At 33.7% G+C, this 14923-nt stretch overlaps 1 non-coding gene across 1 annotated transcript; it reads right to left on the bottom strand.

Moving 5' to 3' along the window:
* Positions 1–2836: 2836 nt before the first annotated feature.
* On the bottom strand, positions 2837–2942 carry LOC121219667 (small nucleolar RNA R71). Its single transcript, XR_005916556.1, has one exon. It is a non-coding gene; the product is annotated as a small nucleolar RNA R71 (small nucleolar RNA).
* Between the last annotated feature and the right edge of the window lie 11981 nt (positions 2943–14923).

Genomic DNA, 14923 nt, shown 5'->3' on the forward strand with positions numbered 1-14923 from the left:
AGCTGTTCAGGAAAAAAAAGATCTTAAACCATAGGCTTGACAATCTTAGAAAGTCATTAAGGTGGGAATTAACCTAAAATTGGTATGGCCTATCCATGAATACTTTAACCCTGAATCGGTTTGGACTGTGAGGTTAAGAGATAAGTAGTTCTTGTTGACTTGTTATTGTAGTGGAAGAGTGGAAGATCTTGTTGGGGTATTGACTAGTTGATTGAATAAGAAAACCTGAAGCGAAATTTGGTTATGATTACCGAAGCAAGCTAATCACCCATGCTCAGATTTGACAGATTCTCTAATTTATTTCTTGAATTATTATTATTAAAATTCCAAAATTTTCTCTTTATATTTGATCGTAATATAATTTATCTAAATTATTAATTAGATCTATTTGGGCTTAGGTTAGAATTAACTTAGTGCTCGCCTCCCTTGGGTACGATCCTCAAAGTACTCATCTACTCTGTTGTAACTATATTACAACATGACCCGTATACTTGCGGATACCAACTTTTCATATTTTTTCTGCAGGATTTCTACTCTGGAGTTGATACGTCCGGAGGCAGTTAAAAACATATACATGGTGCATCTTGATGACTTACATAGTTCAAATGTTTGTCTCCTAATTGATCTGTCATGATTCTGTGTAGCAGGTTAAACTATTTTTCACATTTAAGGAGCTTGAATAAAAGCATTTTCGTTATGTTTTAATTAAGTTTCTTTAGCTTTATTTGCATTCAATAAAATGTGCACATTGAGTCTTTCATTAACCTTAAGGGCTGAATGGGGTCTAAGGGAGAGCTAACATACTTCGTGAGTGTGCACGAGACCAATAGAAGGCATTTTGGGTCAATACTGAATGCTATGTTGCAACATGGGAGATCTGATGTCGCAACATAGAGAGCAAAATAGAGAAAGTGAGAAACTTCCTTCAATGTCGCGACACAGGCTGAGGGTGTCGCAACATACCCCTGAAGACAGATTCCAAGGAGTAGACTAGTAGCTATGTCAGACACAGGTCCTGGTCTGACACGACATCGACTCTGTAATGAGAATAAAACACAAAGCAGGGGAATTTTGGTTTGCACAATTGAACTTAAAGGTCGAGAGCATTAGCTAACCTTGGGTTAAAGATGACGGCTACCTGAAGGCCATAAATAGGCTCCTTTGGCACACATTATGGACACATTCTGTTAGCTTAGATTCTCTTTTTAGGTTTAAGTTTTGTTTTCTTTCTTTCTTTAGGTTTTCATAATTTTAGTTTATTTGTTCTTTGTCTCTTTCAAGAGTTCTAATATATAAAGGATATCAATTATTGTGGATTCGTGCTTATTATGAATATTAATCAGACTTTTATTAAACTCTTTATTTCAATTCATTCCCTATGATTAATTCTTCCATATATTCCATGTTGTTTATGAAAGCCATGAGGAACTAATCCTTCTATAGGGGATTAACAAGTGGAAGCATGATCTCTTAACTGATTTGTAGGGTTACTCAACGGATCAATTGTTTAGGAAAGGAAGAACATAAAACAAACCCTAGACCTGACAGCCCTGGGAAGTCATCAAGGTGGGAATTAACCGAAAATTAGTATGGCCCATTCGTGAACACCTTTACCCCAAGCCAATCTGGACTGTGAGGTCGGAAGATAGGTAGTCCTTGCTGACTCGTTATGTTAGTGGAAGATCTGAAGATCCTGCCAAGGTAGCGACTATTTGGTTGATGAGAAACCTGAGACGACAGTTGATTGAGATTACTGAAGCAAGCTAATCACCCATCTTCAGATTCGATTCACTTTATTCTTTATATCTCTTAAAATTAAATTATTTTATGTTATTTTATTTTATTTAAGAAGCCCTAAAATTATTTCTTATTTTACTTTCGTACTATAACTGACTTAAAGTATTAATTAGATCTTTAATTTTTTAGGTTAAGATTGATTTAGTACCCACCTCCCTTGGGTACGATCCTTGGAGTACTCACCTACTTCATTGTAAAATCTATATTAAAACTCGACCCATATACTTGCGGATACCACCTCATAACTCTATTTTATTGTAGTATTCACACGATTGATGTTAGTACGTTCGTAGGTGGTCAAGTTGTTGGCATCGTTGCCGGGGAGGCAATGTCACTGGGTTGATTTTAATTTCCACATTCCAAAAGAATAATTAGGAACTTTTTCAACTATAGATATTATTTTATTTTAGTATTACTAAGCTACTCTTTTTGGGTTTGGTGTATGACTCATAGTAGAGGCACACCTATTGTAGTAGCAACAGATCTAGAGAGAATAATTTGAAGAAATCACTAACAGCAGCAGCAACAACAACAACAAATGCAATATCCACCACCACCAACTGCAGTTAACATACCCCGTGAAAATCCATTGTTTGGTGACGCCGATGTTAATGCCCTAAGAGATCCACTAGTACCACAGTTACCCACAAACGTGCATATGGCTCGGAATGAGAGAACATTATAGGACTATGCCCTACCAAATTTAGATATGGTTCAGGAAAGTATAACGAAGCCAACAATTATAACTAATAATTTTGAGATCAAACCGACAGTGATACAAATAATCCAAAATAATCTGTACTTTAGGGGCACTATGAAAGATGACCCAGATCAACATTAGAAACGATTTCTTCAACTCTGTGATACTTTTAAGTATAAGGGGGTCACTGACGATGTTATTCATCTTTGGGTTTTCCCTTTTTCTCTGATTAATAATTCCTTTTCTTGGTTAGACCCGCAGGCTCCAAGATCTATCACGACTTGGGATGAATTTGCTGGAAATTCTTACAGTAGTTTTTCCCGAATAATAAAGCAGTCTAATTAAGAAGAGAGATTGATGTCTTTAAACAGATGGAAGGGGTAGGCTTTTATGAGGTGTGGGAACACTTCACAGTGTTGATTCAAAATTACCCGCACCACAAATTTCCTGATTGGATGAGATTGTAGATATTTTATAATGCGTTGAATGCAAATGTAAGATTAGGATTAGACGGAGCAGCAAGAGGAGCCCTTTTGAATAGGACGTATAAGGATGCATATAAAATTATTGAAAATATGGCATTGAACTCCCATCAGTGGCCAACTAACCGATTCACATATGACCAGAAACTCGCTATAGTCAAAGTTACTCAAGAGGATGATAATTATCAACAACTAGTGGATAGACTCAACCTTATTGAATCTACTTCAATACCGTCTATGCATGGAGGAGACAAGCCACTCTTCCATTATCTCAATAATCCTGCTGATGATATAAATTACAATAGGAATAGGAGTGGAAACCCTTATTCAAACACATACAATCTCGGCTGGAGAGATAACCCGAACTTGAAATGGGGAGGAAACCAATGAGGAGGTAACAATTCAAATCAAGTTAAAAATACTAATTACCATCCTCCTTATTTAAAGGAACCCCAAGATAGAACCAACCTAAGTGACCGTACTGCATGTGGTCAACGTCTGGATAGAATTGAGGAGGAGATGTAGTAAATGAGAATAGATGTCAAGCAAGTGCAGTCTGAGTGTACCAATTCAACAAGAACTTTGACTAAGCTCAAAGATCAAATTAGCCAATTGATGAGCTTGATGGGCGATATCAAAAGATAAATTGGCACAGGCATTCCCAATAACACAAAAGATAATACACGGAGGGAATGTAAAGAGCATGTGAAAGCTATAGCACTCCGATCAGGCATGGTACTAAGTAGCCTAGAAATACCTACCATGGAGGTAACTATGGATAATACTGACGAAACTCAAGATAATTCCCTAGAAGTGGTATACGAACCTGAACCAGAGGAGATTATGCCAGCGGTTGAGATGGGAAAAGAGACACCTAAAGATGCTGAAATCACAAAAGTCCCATTTCTATCAAGTTTAGAAAAAAGACAAAAGCGAGATGAGGATGAATTTGTAAGGTTTTTGAATTTGTTTAAAACCATCCAGGCAGTTTTCCCATAGAAATAAAGAGTATTCACTTTAATAGAGCATTATACGATCTAGGAACTAGTATTAATTTAATGCCCTTATCAATTTTTGAAAAACTCAGGTTAGGGAATCTTAAAGCAACTCAAATTACATTGCAATTTGATGACAGGTCTTCAGTACACCGAAGGGGGGTACTAGAAGATGTGTTAGTCAAGGTGCTAAGCTTTATTATTCCTACGAATTTTGTAGTACTTATTTTTGAGGAAGATCGTGAGATAACAATCTTACTAGGAAAACCTTTCCTGGCCACTTCTAGATCCACCATTGATTTAGAGAAAAATGAGTTGAAAAAAAAAATAATGGTGAGACTGAAACATTCAGTTGTGTCTATCAATTGAATGAGGAAAATAAGAAGAAATTAGGGGAGCATTGCAAAATTTTATCTATTTCTGACGTTCCCAAATCAAGGGAAATGTTTCTTTTTATGAATACAGAAAAATAAATAGGTTTAAGGAACGAGACAAACGGGCAAGAGCGGAATGGCACGACGATGGTGGACGAATGGTAATAGAATAAAAAGATCGTCTGCAGGTGAATTGGCAATATTGCTGGGTAAATCTAGTAACATAACTTAAAATTTGTGAATTTTTGCGTGATATTTGTAAATTAATCTATATCTAACTAACCACATAGTTTAGATTTTAACCTTTATTTGATGTAGGTTTATCCTTAGATCGAAACAGACAGTCACAACAGTAAGTCACAATGTAGTAGACAGTCCCTGAGAATCTCCAAACTGACAGATGTTTCGTGACATAAAACCCTTGTGTCATGACATCGGTAAACTGTCAGGGATGTCTTGACACGGAACCCCTATGTCGCATCATCACTGCAAGTTTCTGTAGGGTTGACCCAACCCATTACGTAATCCGATGGCTTAAAGATTAATTTCACTTGATTTTTAAACCTTTAAAACCCTATTTTATAACATAAACTCATATTTACCCTAATTAAAACACTCATTAAACCTTAATCCCTCAAATTCTCTCAATCTCTCAACACTTCTTAAACCCTAAACCTCTAATTTTTTTTCAAATTTCCTTTCACAAACTTCTTAATCATACTCAGTGCAATGAGGAATGGGAACATCGCGGGGAAGTAAGGAATTCAAAAGAACTTCGATTATATACTTAAGGTTAAGGGTTCCTAAATTCAATTTTTTTATTATTCTATTGAATTCTTTGCTTAATGCTGAAATACAATGCCTCCTAAGAAAGTTAGGTGAACTATGGAAATAGAGCCATCTATGGTTCAAACTCCCTCTAATTTTTGAAACCCAAATGTTGAAAAGTATTTCAATGAACTTCAAGGGAAAGCATTCATTTAGGAGAGGGGATTTGATCCATCGATGATCTTGTGTAAAGAAATATGGCCTTTGGTTAGGTATCATCAATGGGAACATTTTTGGACGATACCAAAGGATAATAATCTAGTCTCTGTTTTACAATAATTTTATGCATCTTTATGAGACCACGAATCTAGAAATACTGAAGGTCATATATGGGATACAGTACTAGTGCGAGGGAAAGAGGTATGAGTAACCCCTCGAATAATTTGCGACTTTTATAATGCTCATACTATGAGAACGATTTCATTGATGAAACTGACTTAGAATATTTTAGAAACATAGATATGGATAGTATTATAAACTTTTTAACTAAAGTAATGAGTGAATGGAAGAATCGTGCAAGTAAAAATATATTAGTACCTTTTTATCAAGCAATTATGTTTCCTAAAGCTAAGATGTGGATTCAATTCATTTAAACACAAATTGTACATGCTTTAAATATTTCTAACATTAATGCTTTTAGAACAGTTTTACTCTATACTATTTTGCAGAAAAAAAATAGGATGGTGCATTAGCAGCCAAAATGTGGGAGTGTTCTTTCCTCATCTGGTGATGACTTTATGCAAAAAGGCAGGTGTACCCATGACCTCCACTAAGCAGTCCTTAAAACCATCCCGAAGCATTATCGAGGGCATCTTGTTCTAGTAATCCATCGATCTACGGGGCAAACAGATAAAATACGGGAGTAAGCAACAGTAAGAAACTGTAGCTACACCTAACTTGTCACAAAGTTTGGCACGGGATCAACAAGACATTTGTAAGAGTAGCCATCCAAAGTTAGATTGGATGATTTAGTGGATGCAGGAATCAAGACCAATTTTTTAAGAGTTCCCGAGGCAAAACAACAATCGGGGTCCCAGTTATACCCCTGACATGTTTGGGCCGGTAAATATGGACCAAGAAGTAGAAGCGCATGAAAGTGAAGAGGAAAGAGAAGAAGAGGGGGATAACGAGCATGAGCAGATGGATGATGATAAGGATGATTATTTTTTTTTTTAATTTTATAAAGACTTGTTTTATTTTTTGGAAAAAATTAATTTAGACTTTGTAGGAGTAAGATTGATAAGTAGATTTGAGTATGTTGCATTCTGTTGAAACTTTCTATGTGGGAACTCAACACAAAGGAGACACAAACGTATTTGAACTTTACATGATCAAAGGAGGAAGCACCCACTAGTAGCTATTAAAACGATCACGATCGATCAGGTAACTTTTTTCCTTATCTTTTAATGCAATACACATTGAGGACAACGTGTCGACTAAAGTGTGGGGGTAATATAGGTTTTTTTTAATTTTCAATTTTTGTTGCTTTTTCTTGTCCCTTGGTGTGTTTGAACTTGTAGAAACACAAGTGATTGGTTAGAAACATGTACATAGGTTGTGTAAGGCCTTGAAAATAGGTCTAGTAGTTTCGAGTAAGTTTACCGAGTTCTGAGTAAAAATTAAGAGTTAATCGAGTTTATTAGTGTTTTGTTTTTTCAAATTTAGTCAACTTAATTTCATTTAAAAATTGGTAAATAATATTCCAGAAAATAAAAATATTTTTAGAAAAATAATTTTATGGTTTTAAATAATTTTTGGGTAAAATAAATATTTTGGGTTTAATTAGAAATTAAAAATAAATTAAAATAGGGGTTTAATTGAGAGAATTTAAAATATTAACTAAATAGGACCATTTTGCAAAATAAGGAAAATGTAAGAGTGGTTTTATAGCAAATTATCATTATTTTCAGAATTTTGGAGGGAAAGGAGTATTTTGTAAAACAAGGGAAATGTGAAAGTGGCCTAATGACAATTTCCCTAATTTTTGAAAATCAAGTGGAGGTTTTCATTTTTAAAAACACTACAACTACCTCACCTTGCACATCATTTTCACCCGAATTAAGAGCTTTTTCTCTCATTTTTTGCTCATTTCCATAGACCACACATCAGAGAATAGATCTAAAATTTTACTCTCTCAAAATTCTCTGCAAAATCTCCATAAAAGTTTTCCAAAGTTGAGCAAAAGTCATCCGAAATTTCTTCAACGATCTTGATTCAATCTTTTAAATTGATGATTTGAGATCAATTGAAGGTAATTCTCAACTATAAATTCATTTTTAAGTTGTTTTCAATCATTATTTGCTATTTAAATTGATTAAAATATATTTTCAAGTTTTGATTTCTTCTTTCTTGAATATGGAACTCAACAATGGCGAATCCATGATTTTGAGTTGGAATCCAAGTTTTAATGGATGTTAAGCTCAAAATATGTTTATTAAGAGGTTTTTAATCATAAAACAAGAGATCAAACTCGTTTGGTTGATCAATTTTGATAAATTTTTTTTAATCAATAAGATGAGTTGATTATTCGAAAAATTTTAAAACAATTTAATAGATAAAATTAACACTTTGGTTTAATGTTAATGGACTAGGAATGAAGTTTAGAAGTGGTTTGTGGTCCTGAGAAGGTCGTTTAGTTGATGAATTTTATGTTTTAGCTTAATTGTGCAATTTCGGTAAGGTAGACTAGAGAAATGATTTAGATCCGTATAGTTTATGAAATTTTGACTTTTTTTATGTTAATGTTAGTTTGTAATGCATATTTTGTCTCCACTAAAGCTTCACACAAAGATGAGGATGATGCTAATTGGATTTAAGGCTCAAACTTACCTACTTGAACACACTTTTGTTTGAAAAACAAAGTGTGGAGGTGAGTGATTTTAAAGGCTATTGGTAAATTTGTGTGGTTATGTGTTAAATTGAATTTTTAAATAGTGTTTTTAATGACTTAATCACATCTTATTTTGTTGGATATGCAAAAATTAATTTTATTTTACAAGAGCATTATTGCAACTGGCTTTTGAAAAATTGTGTTAAGCTTTGGGCATGATTAATTTGGATTGAATGGATTGTTAATTGGAGCATGAGTTACTGAATTTTTGAGCACTTGAAATTGGTGTTATGATTTGTTTAAGATTCATGGACAAAGGCATTTTTTGTGCTTAATTATATTGATGTTGAAATTGTTAAGCTGCATGCTTTTAATGGCATTTTTACATCTTAGATTAAGTGCTTAAACATCAGATTCTATGCCTTGTATGTATGATTATATTGACAACATTCATGGTGGATCCATTGGATGTAGTTGGCATGCCATAGGATTTGTGAGTACTCACCATTATATGTGTTATTTGTGAGCTTATGGCTCAAGAAGTTCTAATTTTTGGAGTAAATAAGGGAGTGTTGAACTTGTGGCTTCGGCCTGTTCAACCCGGGACTGTTTTTGATATGTAAGAGTTTGGAGATCCATTTATCCAATGTATGATCACATGTTTAAATATTGCCATGGATGTATTATGCTGATATAAGTGAATGTTTATAAGTTAAATTATGATTTCAAATGCCTTATTAAATTGGAATTTTATTCATGGAATAGCATATGTTATTATGATTATAATATGTGATATTGTGACTAAAATTTTAATGCTTAATTTGCCTGGATTTATGCATGAATTGGGTGCGATTTAATTATTGTTTTTACAATCATTCACCGAGCTTTTTAAGCTCACACCCTCACACCTTTGTGCAGAGACTTTTCCGGCTTGAGGAGTTGAGGAGTAAACGCAAGGTCGATCCAAGATTAAGGCTCGGTAGTAGCTTAAGGATTCTTTTTTAGAAGCAATAGGGGGCATTGTGGCACTTATTAGGACTAGTTTTAATTCAATTGTAATGGGCATTGGACATTTATTTTGGTCATGTTATAATTACTTGAACGCTTGCTTTTTATGCCTAATTGTTGTGTGGTTTATGGTATGTTGATGAGAGTTCATATGGTGATTGAAAACATGGTGTTTGAAGCATGTATTTTATACTAACATAGTTTAATTACAGCTTGCCAAGGAGTGGAATGCTTGTGGATAAGGTATGTACCTTGTGTGATATAATTGATGGTTGCTAAGTATGATTATAATTTAGTCCTAAAACTTGATTAGATTAATTGAAGACTTTAACAATAGGCAAACTCGATAATATTTTAGAGTTAGACTTGTGAGTGTTAAAATTTGGTAGAAATATTCTTATATAATATTTTGGGTAATGTATTAAAAGTTTCTAAAATTTACGTTTTAGTTCCTATTAATAAAATAATAATTAGGCTTAGTAAATGAACTTGATTGAAATTGAAATTTTTAGGGCTTGCATAAATTGACTAAAAGAAGGTTGGTAATCATTTAGAACTAAAAAATGGGACTGTTTAACTTTAGATGATAAAATTACCAAAATACCCTTATGGTTAAATAGTTAGAAATAGTTTAGCAATGGTTCACAAAATCGCTTTCGCATTAAAATTAGATAGTTAATTATTTAGAATTGAGGTGTTATAAGGTTGGGGTGTGTTTTGGGTGGTCTTGAGTTGGAGAGTCACTTCGGTGGCTATTGTGTCGCTTCAGATTCTGGCCGGTCCATCTTAGTCGAGTTTCGGGTGCCACAGGTTTCTTGTATTTAAGAATAAATTTGGAATGATGATAGGAGCTTTTAAAATTTTGAGTATTGAACTACTAAAGTTTTATATGTTACACTATAAATAGATATTAAGCCATCATTTGTACCAAGTGATGTAGAAAATACAAGGAAACGAGCATGCTAGTATGAATGGTAAATTGTTGAATTTGTGTTTGATTGGTTGATTAAATTTGTGCATGTTGAGATATTTAGCGATGACCTAAGGCATTTTTTGGAACATATCCAGAGCCAAAAAGTTGTCCTAATTACATTTCACCCTTAGTACCAATTTTTAAGCCTATTGACAATTCTTAACGAACCACATTACAAGCCCCAAGCCTAAAACCATCAATTTGTATTTGCCCTTTTTCTTTGGTCCTACACTACACGACTATAGATGTTTGGCCATAGTATTGAGGGTTAAGTAGATATATCATGACAGAGGTTGTAAAAATAGAGTGAAATAAGAAAGATTAGTGTGATGTGGGAACTATAGGTTAGCCCAAGAGTGCAAAACAAAAGAGAAATCCACAAAATAGAAGTAATGCGAGTAGAAAAAGTACCTGAAAAGCCAAAAAACATTCTTGAGTGAGAAAAATAATTGAAAAAAAATAGCAGTGACAAAGTCACAAGAATAGAAAAAACTCGTTTATTAGTGTATTGAAACACGTAGGCTAGCCGTAGTTACAATATCATGCTATGATTTTCTATATATGGAGAGATAAGGAAGGTGAAAGAAGGAGAAATAAGGCAGTGAGCGGGTAAGGGTCACTAAGGGGGAAGAATAGGGATCAATACGATGTGCCAAACTATTTCGTGTTTGTAACCATTTGACACTTGATGTTTTAAATTCCACACCTGTCCTAAGTTGCAGAATGTTACAAGCCGAAAAGCCCTATTTGACCTAAGTATCCGCATACATGAATGGACATCATACTGAACATATGCATAAATGAATATTTGTATTCTGCTCGAATAATCAAAGTACTTTTATGATTTGTTAATGGATTCCTATAGGTGAGAACCTTAATATTTGTACATTTTGTAACATACTAAACTTAGATGTTTGTGATCAAAGTGGTAAGTCGACTACTCATCATGTTGAAATTGTTAGTAAACATGTAATGCTTAAGTCATATGGTCCAAAATTTATACTTGTACTATACATGTTCAAGGGTCGTCCTTTTTATTTTGTCATTTTTGTTTATGTTTCTTGAGGACAAGCAATGACTTAATTGTGGGGGAGTTTGATCTACCATGAATCGGTGTATCAGATTAAACTAGTTTTCACATTTAAGGAGCTTGAATACAAACATTTTCGTTATGTTTTAATTAAGTTTCTTTAATTTTATTTGCATTCAATAAAATGTGCACATTGAGTCTTTTATTAACCTTAAGGGCCGAATAAAGCCTAAGGGAGAGCTAACGTACTTTGTGAGTGTGCAGGAGACCATTAGAAGTCATTTCGGGCAATACTGGATGCTATGAAGCAACATGGGAGATCCGATGTCGCAACATAGAGAGAAAAATAAAGAAAGTGAGAAACTACTTCAATGTCGCACATAGGCTGAGGGTTTCACGACATACCCCTGAAGACAGATGCAGAGGAGTAGACTGGCTGCTATGTCGCGACACAAGTCCTGGTGTGCAATGACACCGACTCTGTGACGAGAATAAAACACAAAGTAGGAGCATTTTGGATTGCACAATTGAACTTGAAGCTCGGGAACGTCAGCTAACCAGCAATTATGGATGACGTCTACCTGAAAGCTATAAATAGGCTCATTTGGCACACATTATGGACACATTTCATTAGCTTATATTCTCTCATTAGGTTTAAGTTTTGTTTTCTTTCTTTCTTTAAGTTTTCATAGTTTTAGTTTATCTATTCTTTATCTCTTTCAAGAGTTCTGATTTATAAAGGATATCAATTGTTGTGGATTCGTACTTACTATCAATATTAATTAGCTTTTCTTAAACTCTCTATTTCAATCCATTCCCTATAATTAATTCTTCCATGTATTTAATGTTTTTTATGAAAGCCATGAGAAACTAATCCTTCTATGGGGGATTAACGAGAGGAAGCATGACCTCTTAACTATTTTGTAGGGTTAGTCAATGGATCAATTGTCTGGGAAAGGAAAAACGTGAAACAAACCCTAAGCCTGACAACCTCAGGAAGTCATCAAGGTAAGAATTAACCCAAAATTGGTATTGCCTGTTCATGAACACATTTACCCCAAACCAATCTATACTGTGAGGTCGGAAGATAAGTTGTCCTTATTGACTCATTATGTTAGTAGAAGATCGAAAGATCCTACTCGGGTAGTGACTAGTTGGTGGTCGAGGAACCCGAGACGGTAGTTGGTTAAGATTGCTGAAGTGAGCTAATCATGCATCTTCAAATTCGATTCACTTTATTCTTTATATCTTTTGAAATTCAATTCTATTATGTTATTTTATTTTATTTAAGAAACCCTAAAATTATCTCTTATTTTACTTTCATACTATAAATTACTAAAGTATTAATTTGATCTTTAATTGTTTAGATTAAGATTGATTTAGTATTCGTCTCCCTTGAGTAATACTCACCTAACTTCGTTGTAAAATCTATATTACAACTCAAACCGTATACTTGTGAATACCGTCTCATAACTCTCTATTTTATTGCAGTATTCACACTCTAGACATTAGTACATCCGAAGGCGGCCAATACCCAAGAATGAAAACACTTTCTGGTTATGGCATAGGAAATTTGGACATGCTAGCATTAACATAGTTCGTAAATTAGCTAAAATTGACATAGTAAGAGTGTTACCAAAAATTGATTTTGGTTTAGATAAAGTTTGTGATGCATGTACTAAAGGTAAACATAAAAGAGTCTTTTTTAAACTTATTAATGATGTATCTACTAGTAGAGTCTTACAACTTATTCACATAGATCTCTTTGGACCTACTAGAACAACTAGCTTGGGTGGAAAACAATATCTTTTCTTAAGTACTAAAGATGAAACTTTAGAGAAATTCGCCACTTTTTCAAAAAGTAATCAAAATGAAAAAGGTTATTCTATCACTAGTGTTAGAAGTGACCATGGACTCGAATTTCAAAATCTTGATTTTGAAAATTTTTGCAACTCAAATGGTATTAGCCATAATTTTTATGCACTTAGAACCCATCAACAAAATAAAGTTGTTGAGAGGAAAAATAGAACTTTAGAAGAAATGGCTAGAACCATCTTTGTGAGAATAATTTGCCAAAGTAATTTTTGGAGGAAGCCACAAACAGTGCATGTTACATTATAAATCAAGTAATGATTAGGCCTATTTTAAAGAAAATTTCACATGAATTCTTTTAGAAATAAAAAACCTAACGTTATTTATTTTTTATCTTTTTTGGATGTAAGTGTTTTATTTTAAATAATGGAAAAGATAATCTTGGCAAATTTGATGCAAAAAGTGATGAAGGATTTTTTTTCTTGGTTATTTTTTAAATTCTAAAGGTTATCGAGTCTTTAACAAAAGAAATTTAGTAGTAGAAGAGTCTATACATGTTTTTTATGACTCTAACCATCCTCCTAAAAAGGAATCTTGTGTTGATGATGATGATGCTGGAATTCTTGATAATAACGAGAAAGTGGATCAATCATCGAATGAGAAGACACAAGAACAAACTCAGTTGCTCTAAAATAGCTTACTCTAGAGGAAAGGGAAGTCAATAATCCAAAGGAATACAACTATGTGAAGGATTGTAAGATTTTGGGAGATCCATCCAAAGGGGTAACAACTAGATCTTCTCTTAGAAATACTTGTAATTATGTTGCATTTATCTCAGGCATTAAGCCTAAAAATATCAAGGAAGCATTAAATGATGAATATTGGATATTGGCTACACAAGAAGAGCTAACTCAATTTGAAAGAAGTAAATTATGGACCCTAGTTGAATGACCTTGTGATAACTCTACTATAGGTACTAAATGAGTTTTTAGGAACAAGCTAGATGAGAGTGGTAACATAGTGATAAATAAGGCTAGGCTTGTTGTTCAAGGTTACACTCAAGAGGAAGGAATATATTATGATGAGACTTATGCTCCCGTATCTAGAATGGAAACCATTAGAATGCTTCCAGCTTTTGCATGCTTTAATAATTTTAAATTATATCAAATGGATGTTAAAAGTGTTTTTCTAAATGGTTTTATAAATGAAGAAGTATATGTTGAACAACCACCCGGTTTTGAATATTAAAAATTTCCAAATCATGTTTTCAAACTTTCAAAAGCCTTATATGGTTTAAAACAAGCTCCTAGAGCTTGGTATGAAAGATTATCAAATTTTCTTTTTGAAAATGGTTTTTGTAAAGGGAAGGTTGACACTGTAACACCCCTCACCTGGTCCGGTCACGGGACCCGAGCTACGGAGTACTACAACCAATACCAAAACAAAACGCATTCAATTCACATTGTTTATTTCAAATAAACATGAAATTACTTCATAAATACACAGTTAACATTCAAATAAAACATGAGTCACACAATCATAGTCAAATCAATGCATTATCATTAAGGATAACTTTTCTCAGGCCTTGTACAAGTTTACGTATGCCCTAATATCAACCTAGAATTTAACTATGATTAATTTGCAACATTTCAAAAATTACATATCAATTAAATCATAAATAAGTTATTCAAACAATCAATCATGTCATAAACATTCAAACATTATGGTATACAATTAAATTTGAGTCTAAATCAAGCTTACAAAAGCTTTTAAGTTGACCCGAGTAAAAATAAGGACTAAATTGAAAACTTTTAAACATTAAGGAAAATTTGAAAAATAGGGTCACACGGCTGTGTTACAACCGGTGACCGTGTGAAACTAGAGTCACATGACCGTGTATCCAAGCCATGTAACTCACTGAAGCAATGTGAAAAATCTAATGACCATATCTACAGTACCACATGGACATGTGGCCATCCCGTGTAACAATTTGAAACTGTGCTACCCAAGATCTCCCAATTAAAAATAAAACACACAGTCGTGTCACTTACCGTGTGTGACACACGACCGTGTGTTAGCCCGTGTATGACAAAA

This window comes from Gossypium hirsutum, chromosome D07 (genome assembly GCF_007990345.1).
Source record: "Gossypium hirsutum isolate 1008001.06 chromosome D07, Gossypium_hirsutum_v2.1, whole genome shotgun sequence".
In the NCBI taxonomy this organism is placed as follows: domain Eukaryota; kingdom Viridiplantae; phylum Streptophyta; class Magnoliopsida; order Malvales; family Malvaceae; genus Gossypium; species Gossypium hirsutum.